Source organism: Narcine bancroftii, chromosome 2 (assembly GCF_036971445.1).
Source record: "Narcine bancroftii isolate sNarBan1 chromosome 2, sNarBan1.hap1, whole genome shotgun sequence".
Taxonomy (NCBI): Eukaryota; Metazoa; Chordata; class Chondrichthyes; order Torpediniformes; family Narcinidae; genus Narcine; species Narcine bancroftii.
The window spans coordinates 372,314,688-372,326,657 of NC_091470.1; the positions used below are offsets into that span (position 1 = coordinate 372,314,688).

An 11,970-nucleotide genomic window follows, 5' to 3' on the forward strand; every position below is an offset into this window, starting at 1 on the left:
CTCCCCTAAACATCCCTCCCTTCACTTTGTACAGATGTCCTCTGGCATATGCTGATCCTGCCCTGGGAAACAGGTATTGGCTGTCATAACCTTGTAGACCTTATCAAGTCTCCTCTCATCCTTCTATGCTCCAAAGAGAAAAGTCCTAGCTTGTCTAACCTTGCCAATCCAGGCAACATCCTGGGAAATCTTCTCTTCACCCTCTCCAGATCTTCCACAACCTTCCTATAGTGAGGTGACCAGAACTGAACACGATACTCTTACCAAAGATTTGTAGAGTTGCAACATGATGTCTCTACTCCTGAATATAATTCCCCTATTAATAAATCCCATCAACCTGTGTGGTGACTTTGATGTATGGATTTAAACCCCAATGTCCCTCTGTTCATCCATAGTCCTAAGTAACTGATTCTTAACTCTGTATTTAGCCTTCTGGTTGGTCCTTCCAAAATGCATCATCTCACAATTATCCAGATTGAAATCAATCTGCCACTTTTCTGCCCAACTCTGCATCATGTCTATATCCTCTTGCAACTTTCGAGAAACTTCAGCTCCATCCACAACTCCTCCAAACTCATCTTCAAACTTCCTGACCCATCCTTCTGCCTCTTTATCCAGGTCCTTTACAAAAATCTCAAAGAGCAGGGGTCCCAGAACAGATCCTTGCGACACTCCACTAATCTCCGACCTCCAGGCAGATACTTTCCTTCCACTACTACTCTCTACTTTCTTCTTACAAGCCAATTTTTTATCCCCACAGCCAAGGTTCCACTGATCCCGGGCCTCATGACTTTCTAGATGAGTCTCTCATGGGGGACCTTATCAAGTGCCTTGCTACAATCCATGTCAACCACATCTACCTCCCAACCCTCATCAATTTCTTTTGTTTCCTCCTCAAAAATCTCAAATAACTTGTGAGGCACATCCTTCCCTTCACAAAGCCATGCTGACTATCCTTGAGTCAACTGGACTTCTCCAAATGCTCATAGATTCTATCCTTAAGAATCCTCTCCATTAGTTTGGACACCACTGACGTAAGACTCACCTGTCTATAATTCCCAGGATTCTCCCCATTACCTTTTTCAAACAAGGGGACTATATTTGCCATTCTCCAATCCTCCAACAACTCCCCTGTAGCCAAAGTGAACTCAAAGATCACAGCTACTTCCACATCAAGTGCGACAATCATTGGTTGGATGGGCTGATGTCTCGACGCATTGATCAAAGGAATCAATCTAAGAATATTATCTGAAGCATACCTATTCTTAATGAAACCTGCTTGGTTAAAAAGGTATGGTTTTAGTCATTCAGATTTATGTTTTAGGTGTGGACTTCATACTGGAATATTTGTACACGCAGTTTGGTCTTGTGATAAGGTTCAACCATTCTGTAAAAAAATTGAAGTATTTTTGGAAGAATTATTTAAGATCAAATTACCATTGGATCCATTAATTTTTTTTGTTGGGTTATACTGTATCTTTAGTTACTGGTTTAGGGTTGGACAAGTTTCAGACGCCGTTTGTTCGTTTAGGATTAGCGGTAGCGCTGAAATGTATTGCGATTACATGGAAAGATAATGTGGAATTAAATATAGCCCGCCACCATAATGAGTTGAGATCTTGTACTTATATGGAGAAAATAACATATAATTTGCATAACAATTATTCTTTTTTTTAGTCAGATGTGGTCACCTTATTTGAAATTAATGGGTTTGGAAATATCTTAATTTTTTTTATTGTAAGTTTGACAGATCACACTGGGTATGTAATTAACTGATAAGTTTTTTTTTGCTCCCCTTGAGGGGGGGTCTGTTGTGGGTGGGGGGTGGGAGGTAGGCTTTGTTTATTTCTGTTTGTTTTTTATATATATATATATGTATTTTAAAATTATAAAGTTTTCAACCAAAAAAATCATAGCTACTGCCTCAGCTATCTTGTCTCTCACTTCCCACAGCAGCCTGGGGTATATCATGTCCGTTCCCAGGGACTTATCAATCTTGATGTTTTAAAGAACATCTAACACTTCCACTTCCTTAATCTCCACATTGTCCAGAACACAGGCCTGTTCAATTTTGACCTCACCCTGATGAAGGTTCTCTTGTGATACTGAAGCAAACTATTCAGTTAGGACCTCCTCTACCTCCAGCCACACATCTCCTCCTTTATCCTTTAGCGGCCCCACCTTCATCTCATCATCCTTCTCTTCTTCACATATGCGTAGAACATCTTTGGGTTCTCTTTAATTCTACATACCCAGGCCTTCTCATGCCCCCTTTCTTAAGCTCCTTCCTGGCTACAGTACAACTCCAATCCTTAGTTATCCAAATTTTTTTTTGGAGTCGAAATGACTGGGGACGTCAGACTCCTGGCAGCGGCAGCAGGGACCTCAAGGTCCTGGGCAGGAGTGGGATCCTTGGGTTCTTGGCACGAGTGGGGCCTCGGTGGGGAAGTGTCAATGATCGGCAGCGGCCAGCATTTTTTTGGTGAGAATTAAACTTTAATGCTTAAAAAACCTTTTTTAGTGAGAATTAAACTTTAATGCTTAAAAAACCTTTTTTAGTGAGAATTAAACTTTAATGCTTAAAAAACCTTACCTTGTTTTTTGTTGTATAAACACTGTTGCAAGTGATTTGCTACTGGTCTGTTTTTTAAAAATGACCAGTTCTCTAAAGAAAATGTTTATCCAAAATGGGCCTGGTCTCAACTATTTCAGATAATCGTTGTTCTGTACTTCTCATGAGTCTTTCCTGCTTCCTATATCTAATGTATGTTTCCTTCTTCCTTTTGACCAGTTGCCTGACCTGTTTCATCAGCCACGATTCCCTTTTCCTACCATCTTTTCCTTATCTCAGTGGGACAAACCTATCCCGAACCCTGCACAAGTAGTCCCTAAATTTCCTCCACATTACTTCTGAGTTTTCACCCTTAAACATCTGCTTTCAATTTATTCTCGCTAGTTCCTGTCTCATCCCTTCATAATTGCCCCTTCCCCAGTTAAGCTCTTTCCCAGTATGACTGTTTTTATCCTTTTCCTAGCTTCTGTTGAAGCTAAGGGAGATATGGTCACTCTCACCGAAATGCTCCCCCAATGAGAGGTCCGCCATCTGTCCAGGTTCATTATCCAGAAGCAGATCCAGTATGGCCTCTCTGTTAGTTGGCCGATCCACATCCTGTGTCAGGAATCCTTCTTGGACACACCTGACAAATTCAGCCCCATTCATCCCTCTTGCAGTCAGCATGTACCAGTAATATTAGGGAAGTTGTAATCACCCTTAACTACAACCCTAAGTGGAAATGAGGTGTAAACAGAGTATGAGATGGCCATGTTGAACTATATGACTATAAATATTAATGGAATACATAACCAAATTAAAAGGAAGAAGCTATTAAATTTACTGAAAAAAGAAAAAATAGATATAGCATTTGCGCAGGAAACGCATCTAACTAAAGTGGAACATAATAAATTAAAGAGAGACTGGGTAGGACACGTAACGGCAGCATCATATAATTCAAAAGCCAGAGGTGTCGCTATATTAATCAGTAAAAATGTACCAATCAAAATAGAGGAGGAAATAATAGATCCAGCAGGGAGATATGTAATGATAAAATGTCTGATAGAGGATCAAAAGTTTATGCAAGATATCTTTTTGAAGATTGCAGATAACCTCTCCTTTAGAGAATGGGAGAGAAAAGGAATTAAAAGAATAGAAAATTGTTTTTTGGGAAATAATTTATTAACATTTGAACAAATGAAGTACAAATATGGAATAACTCATGGTACAATGTTTGCATACCACCAATTGAAAGCCTACTTAAAGGACAAATTGGGAAGCAGACTGAGATTACCAGAAGGAAGCAGCTTTGAATATGTGATTACAGAAACAACGATAATAAAAAGATTTATAACAAACATGCACATCAAGCTGCAAGAGAAGGAAAATGATGAAATAAGCTATAAACCCAAACAAAAGTGGGAAAAAGATTTAAACAAAGATAAAAAATGAAATATGGGAAAAGTTATGCTCTGGAACTATGAAGAATTTAATAAACACGAGATTACGCATGATACAATATAATTGGTTACACAGGCTATATATCATGCCCCAAAAGTTAAAAAATTGGATCCAACACGATCAGATAGATGTTTTCGCTGTAAGAAGGAAACGGGAACAATAGTACATGCAATTTGGGCATGTACGAAAGTGAAAAAGTTTTGGGAAGATCTAAATCAGATATTAAATAAAATCACAAAAAGCAACATACAAAAAAATCCAGAGATCTTTCTTCTAAGTAATATAAGAAGAATTAGGTCTTAAACTGGATGAAGCGCAAAAAAGATTTATGATGATAGCCTTAGCTGTAGCAAAAAAATGTATAATGTCAACTTGGAAATCAGAAGAGAGCCTGAGAATACAGCAATGGTATATGGAAATGAATAAATGTATTCCATTGGAAAAAATAACATATAATTTAAAAAATAAAATCACATTATTTGAACAAATTTGGGAACCGTACGTGGAACACAACAGAGAGGGCTTGCCTCGGACCTCCACCCCCTAAAATTATAGAATGAGAAGAAGACAAAATGACCTGATCCAGTGTGTAAAAGTGATGACACAATTTTCTTGTTTATTTTCATTGTGTGATGACGTTGTTTAATGGTTTTATTGTATTGTATATGTTGAACGTTTAATGGGTATGGAGAGGGGAGGGAAGGTAGGGGTTAAAAAGGGGAGAAAATGACACTGAGTATATTTAAGAGGGAAATGTTTGTATGTATTTTGATTGATATGGTTCATAGTGTGAAAAAAAAATAAACTACAACCCTGTATTTCCCGCACCATTCCAAATTCTACCTGGTTATCTGCTCCTCGGTGTCCTGAGGGCTATTTGGGGGCCTATAGATGATTCCCAGCGCTATGATTGCTATTTCTGACTCCACCCACACTGACTCAGAGGACACTCCCTCTGCAGCATTCTCCCTTTCTATAACAGTGATACTATCCCTGACCAATAATGCCACTCACCCCCAAACACCTCTTCCACCCATCCTATTCTTAAACTCAGATACCTGCATCAGCCGATCTTGCCCTTCCTCCAGCCAAGCTTCAGTAACAGCCACAACATTGAAACAGACACATTTCAAACCCTCTAACTGGCTACCTCTGTTTTATCCCCTGCCTGTCCTTCCTCACCAACTCAGAGCACATAGCATCATGCTTTTGTCCTTCTACCCTAATCTCTGCCCTCACATTCTGATTGCCATCTCCCTGCCAAACTAGTTTAAACTCTCCCCAACATCTCTAGAAACCTGCCTGCCAGGATAGTGGTCTCCAATTAGCTGGATAACTACAGGCTGGTGAGCTTTTAATCAAAGGTAGGTGAATTTGGCGGGCAGCAACCTCCTTTGAAGAAGACCGCAGAGCCCACCTCACTGACAAAAGGCAAAGGAGGAAAAACCCAACACCCAACCCCAACCCACCAATTTTCCCCTGCAGCCGCTGCAATCGTGTCTGCCTGTCCCGCATCGGACTTGTCAGCCACAAATGAGCCTGCAGCTGACGTGGACTTTTACCCCCTCCATAAATCTTCGTCCGCGAAGCCAAGCCAAAGAAGAAGGTGAATTATCGCAGAAGATTCTAAGGGACAGGATTTATATACATTTGGAAAGGTAGGGATTAATTAGGGGTGATTTGTCTTTGCTTTTGAGAGGAAAAAATCTTGAGATTTTTTTTGGAGAGGTAACAAAGGAATCGATGAAGATAGATCACTTTATGTTGACTAACAAAGCTTGTGACAAGGCCCCACCAGGTAGGCCTGTCCATAAGATTAAGTCACGTTGGATCTAAGGCGAGCTGGCGAACTGGATTCAAGATGGCAATAGTAAATGTGGTGAAAAGCATTTGCCAGTCTGAACCTCCCTGACCTTCCCTAACCCCTCCCTTGGCTGCTCCCCAGATTTCCTAATAAAGGCTGGCGTGCCCGGACCTTCTCCCCTCTTGCTCCTGACCCTGGAACCTGGCCAAGTAGTGTATCAGTAATGCTCAGGTTTTTGGTAATTAAAGCCGTTTAATCACCCATCACGTCAACGTGATTATTGTGCACCACATTTAATTACCAAAACAAAAGCCATGGAAGCTCAGCATACAGGACAAAATCAGGAAGATGCCCGGTCACCCAGCCCACAGACGGTGGAGTCGACCCAAGCACGTGGTGCAGTAACAGTCGCATCCCTGGGGTCTGCATCAACCCTGCAGCAGATAATGGGAGAAATTTGCCGGCCAACTATGCTCACGATTGAACCCAGGGAGCCCAACGCAGACGTTGCTGGTGGCTGCATGGGATGTAGATGTTCATGCGCCTCCACAACCCAAAGGATCTCTTGTTTGCATCTGTGGGCTGTGGGCGATTGGGTGTTTCGAATACTGACAGCAGCGGCGGCTGGGGCTGGGAAGTGCAGGTGTTGCGGGCACTGCCGGAAGTCCTGCCCGGCCAAGAACGCAGTGGACTCAAATTGCAAAAAGAAACTGCACTCTGCGAAGGTGTGCCGGGGACAGCTCACTACCAGCAGTGCTGCGTGCGATCTGAGGGACAGGTCGCCATCTTGGGGGGAGCTGACATCAAGACGACAATCGCTAACGTCACTTCCAGCTTCAGTTCAGCAATCCCTAACTTTTCCTCCAGTCTCAGCCACGTGAGAGCACTGGAGGCAGCCGTCTTCTGAGGCGCCGAGTCCAACATATTACCGTCAAAAACAGTGGAATGGCGACTCTGAATCGGACCTAACCCCGGCCTCCGTGAGGCTGGATCACAACAGGCCTCACCAGCTGCACGATCCTTGATGAACATTGAGGTCAACGGTAACATCATGGGTGTTTGTTTGGCATAGGGTGCAACAAAAATTTCATCCACCCAGACTTAATAAAGCTCTGTGCACTGAAGGTGGTTCCAGAAAAGTGCCGAATATCCCTGGCATCTAAAGGCCAGCTTGCATAGATGTGTCGGGTAAACTGAAGGGTGCGGGGCAGGAAGTAGAGAGATTTTAAAATCATGGTAATGCCCAAACTCTGCCCGTCAGTTATCCCGGGGTTAGACTTCCAGTGTCAGCTGGAAAGTGTAACAATGCAGTTTGATGGTCCGCACCCCCTGATCATGGTGCAGATGGAGGAATTCAGCTCAGCCAATGAGAGTAAGCTGGGCAGTATGTTTCGGCTCCATCCTCCTCCGCACTTATCAGAGAATTGCAGACCAATAGCGGCCAAAAGCAGGAGATGTAGCCCAGTGGACAGACATTTCACTAAAATCCAGAGGTGTTTGGCCAAAGGCATCATTGAGCCGAGCAACAGCCCCTGGAAGAGCACAGGTGCTGGTGGTAAAAGGGGGGGTGGGGGGGGGGGGGGAGGAAGAAGATGGTAACAGACTACAGCCATACTGTGAATAGATATACATTACTTGATGCCTACCCCCTACCCCAAATTACCGACATGATGAATATCCCAATATAGGGTCTTCTCCACCAAAGACCTTAAGTCGGTATACCATCAGATCCCATCCCACCTAGAGGAAAGGCCCGACACGGCTTTTGAAACCGACAGCCAATTGTATCAGTCCCTCAGGGTGCTATTCAGTCGGATGAATGGGGTATCAGTGTTCCAAAGGGAGATGGACCGCATGGTGGACAATCGCAAACTAAAGGCAACATTCCCGTATTTGGATAACGTCACCATACACAGCCATATAACCATTTTCGGAGCGGAAACAGACCATGTCAGCCTTTCAAGTCCGCACCAGTTCACTAGAACAAATCCACTAGCACAAACCTCCCGCTGTCTGCCAATAACCCTCCAACCCCCTCACCTCCATGTGCACATCCAACCTTCTCTTAAATGACAAAAGGGACCCTGCTGCAACTATCTCATTCGGAAGATCATTCCATTCTGCCATCACTCGCTGAGTGAAAAAGCCACCTCTAATATTTCTCCTAAAGTGTTGCCCCCTTACCCTTAACTCATGGCCTCTTTTTCCAACCTTCCCTACCCTCAGGGAAAGAGTCTGTTTAAGTCTAGTCTATCTATTCCTTTCATAATTTTAAATACCTCTATCAAGTCCCCTCTCAGTCTTCTATGTTCCAATGAATAAAGTTCCAGTTTCCTTAATCTCTCCCTGTAATCCAGATGCTGAAAGCCAGGGAAAATCCTTGTAAACCTTCTCTGCACCCTCTCCACATTATCTATATCCATTCTATAATATGGAGACCAGAACTGAGCACAGTACTCCAAACCTGACCTCACCAATGCCTTAAACACCTGCAGCTTCACCTCCCAGCTCCAATCCTGTGGTACCACCCCCTCCTCCAGTGATCTTTGAAAAATCACTGTCAGTGCCCCTGCTATTTGTTCCCTGATCTCCCTTAAAGTCTTGGGAAAAATCCCATCAGGACCAGGAGACTTATCCACCTTAATTATAGAAGATAGGAGCAGGAGTAGGTCATTCGACCCTTCGACCCTAGAAGCTCCAAAACTCTCACTTTACTCATCTCTATCCTTTCCTTAACTAAGCCCTTTGTCTCTCTTATCTCGTATTGCCCATTGTCCCTTTCCCTTGTGAATACTGACGAGAAAAAATTGTTCAATATTTCTTCCATCTCATACGGTTCCTGACATAGTTCAACGTTCCCATCATCCAGTGGTCCTATTCTATCCTTAACCCTCCTTTTAGTGTTCACATATCTGTGAAAACCCTTAGGATTCACCTTCGCCTTATTAACTATGGACACCTCATACCTTCTTTTTGCCTTTCTAATTTCCCTCTTAAGGTTCTTCCTGCAATCTAAGTAACGATCATACATCTCCTCAATCCCTTGTTTTTTATATTTGGTTTAGGCCTCCCTCTTGTCCTGAACCAACTTCTTAATTTCACCAGAAAACCATGGCTCCCTTGAACCTTTAGTCTCCCCCTTTGGCCTGACTGGAACATAAAGATCCTGTACTCTTAAAATCTCACTCCTAAATGCCCCCCAAATTTCTTCTTCATCCTTTCCAGCAAAAAAAAATCAACCCACACAACTCTCTGCAAATCCCTTGTCATTTCTCCAAATCTGGCCTTCCCCCACTCGAAGACCTTCAACCTCGGACCTGACCTATCCCTTTCCATCATTAAGCTAAAGCATGATCACTGGATCTGAAGTTCTCTCCAATGCTTACCTCTGTCACCTGCCCCATTGCATTCCCAAACAACAGATCTAACACCACTCCCCCTCTAGTTGCCATCTCAACATATTGCTGCAAAAAGCAAACCTGAACACAATGCATAAATACTAAGCCATCCTGCCCTTTTACTGACTACGTTTCCCAATCGATGTTTGGAAAATTGAAATCCCCAACCAACACCACCCTATTTCTCCTGCACATCTCACCTATTTCCCCATTTGGAGGCCTATAATATACCCCCATAATAGTAACCTCACCCTTCTTATTTTTCAGCTCTATCCACACTGCCTCCCTCGACCAGCCCTCCAGTCTACCTTGCCTCAGCTCTGCTGTAATATCCTCCCTAACAAGTAATGCCACACCTCCCCTTCTTAATCCACCAACTCTGTCACATCTAAAGCAGCAAAATCCTGAAACATTCAACTGCCAGTCACAACCTTCCTTCAACCACGTCTTGTTAATGGCCACAACATCATAATGCCACATGTCAATCCACACCTTTAGCTCATCCAGCTTCCTTACCATACTCCTCGCATTAAAATAAATACATCTCAGGGATCTCCTACATCCTACCTTCTGCATATCCTCCTCTCTTCCATTCTCACAATTTTCACAACATCTTTGTACTACTTCCTGCTTTTCCTCCCTCAAATTATTTAAACTTCTCTTTCCTTAGCCTACAAACCCTCACCCTGCTGTCCTGCCTAACTTGAAACCCTGTCCCCAACCATACTAGTTTAAACCCCCCTGACAGCCTTAGCAAAGGCCCCCGCCAGGAGACTGGTCCCTCTGGGATTAAAATGTAATCCATCATTAAGGTATAGGTCCCATCTTCCCCAAAAAAGGTTCCAGTGATCCAAGAACTTGAAACCCTGTCTCTTACTCCACCCCTTTAGCCACGCGTTTAACCTCCACTAATTCTATTTCTCCCCTCACTGTCACAGGAAACAATCCAGAGATTTCCCCCTTAGCGGACCTCCTTTTAAGCTCCCTATACTCATTCTGCAGGACCACTTCCTCCTTCCTTCCAACATCATTGGTACCAACATGTACCACAACCTCAGGCTCCTTACCCTCCCCTTTTAGGAGGTTCTGAACACACATAGTCACATCCTGGACCCTGGCACCAGGGAGGCAAACCACAATCTGGTTTTCCTTATCGCGTCCACAAAAACCTCTGTCTGTCCTCCTAACCATTGAATCCCCTATAACTATTGCCCTTTTCTTTTTATCCCTACACAATCCATCCCTCTACCATGCATCCTAGTATCGCTGGCCGTGAAGTATGGAACCATGCACTACATCTGATAACGTGTCAGGTTTAGGGTTTTTGCCGTGGCGAGGAATTCCCTTAGATTTGTATCATGTTCATCCACGTCATGGTTCGGGCTGCGAATCAGAGGAGGCGGCGACTGGAGTTCGGGCGACTAACTGGAGGAGGAGGAGGAGGAGCTTGGAGAGAATGAGGGGGTTAATTGGACAAGGGACTAATAAAGGGAGGGTAAGTATAAGGGAGCGGCCCACCGAGTGAGCGGCCCAGTGAAGGAGTGGGTCTTTGAGGCTTTGGCTCAAGTGGCCCAGTGAAGGAGTAGGTCTTTGAGGCTTTGGCTTCACTGACAAGTCCGATGCGGGACAGGCAGACACGGTTGCAGCGGTTGCAAGGGAAAATTGGTTGGTTGGGGTTGGGTGTTGGGTTTTTCCTCCTTTGTCTTTTGTCAGTGAGGTGGGCTCTGCGGTCTTCTTCAAAGGAGAATTCCAGATTTATTTGTATTCATTATGCCTCAGATAATCAGATGGAGTTTTATTATTAGCCAAGGCCTCTGGATTATCTGTTTGGTAACAGAACAACTACACTACTTTTCAACTTTTTAAGATTCTTTCAAGAACCCACTGCAGAAATGCAGAGGGGAAATAAGAGGACAACTTCCAGATAACGTGGTAGAAAGGCTCTTTCCACCACTGATCATGTCTTACTCTGCACTGATAGATAAGAAACCTCAACTGCATCAACTTTTTGGGATGATTTACAAATTATTATTATTCTTGCAAAGATTCACGTCAATATAACCCTAACCCCAATATCCTAACCAAGCGTTAGTGGATGCAAAAAGTGTGAATGCATGCTGGAGTTTCAAAGGGTCTCCAAATCCTGAAAATGAATGCATGTTGCAAATTTAAATATTGTGTTCTAATGGCTCCCTCATCATATCAGAAGCAGACTTGATCAGAAGCATAGAAAATAAAGAACAAGGAACCAATTAGATCAAAAGATATGAGCAGAAGTAGCCCATCAAATCTACTCCGCCATGAGCTGATCCATTCTCCCACTCAACCCCACCTCCCTGCCTTCTCCCCATAACGTATGATACCCTGACTCTTCAGATACCTATCAATCTCTTCCTTAAATATACCCAAAAAGGCCTGGCCTCCACAACACCTGTGGTAGCAAATTCCAAAAGTTCACCACTCTGGCTCAATAAATTCCTGTTCTATGAGCTCCCTTCAAACCTGAAGTTGTGTTCTCTTGTCCTGGACTTCCCTATCATGGGAAACAATTTGCCATATCTACTCTGTCCAGGTCTTTCAACATTCAAAACACTTCTAGGAGGTCCTCCCTCATTCTTCTGAGCACCAAGGAGTCCAGTCCAAGAGCCATTAAACATTCCTCATATAACTTCCTCATTCCAGGAATCATTCTTGTGAATCTCCTCTGAACCCTCTCCAATGCCAGCACACCATTTCTTAAATAATAAGCTCAAAAC

The 11,970-nt window shown here is 43.4% G+C and overlaps 1 protein-coding gene across 2 annotated transcripts in view; it reads right to left on the bottom strand.

Annotated features, from left to right (window-relative positions):
* The window catches only part of chpf2 (chondroitin polymerizing factor 2), a 29,676-nt gene that overhangs the window by 15,474 nt on the left and 2,232 nt on the right, over positions 1–11,970 (bottom strand). The window lies entirely within an intron of this gene.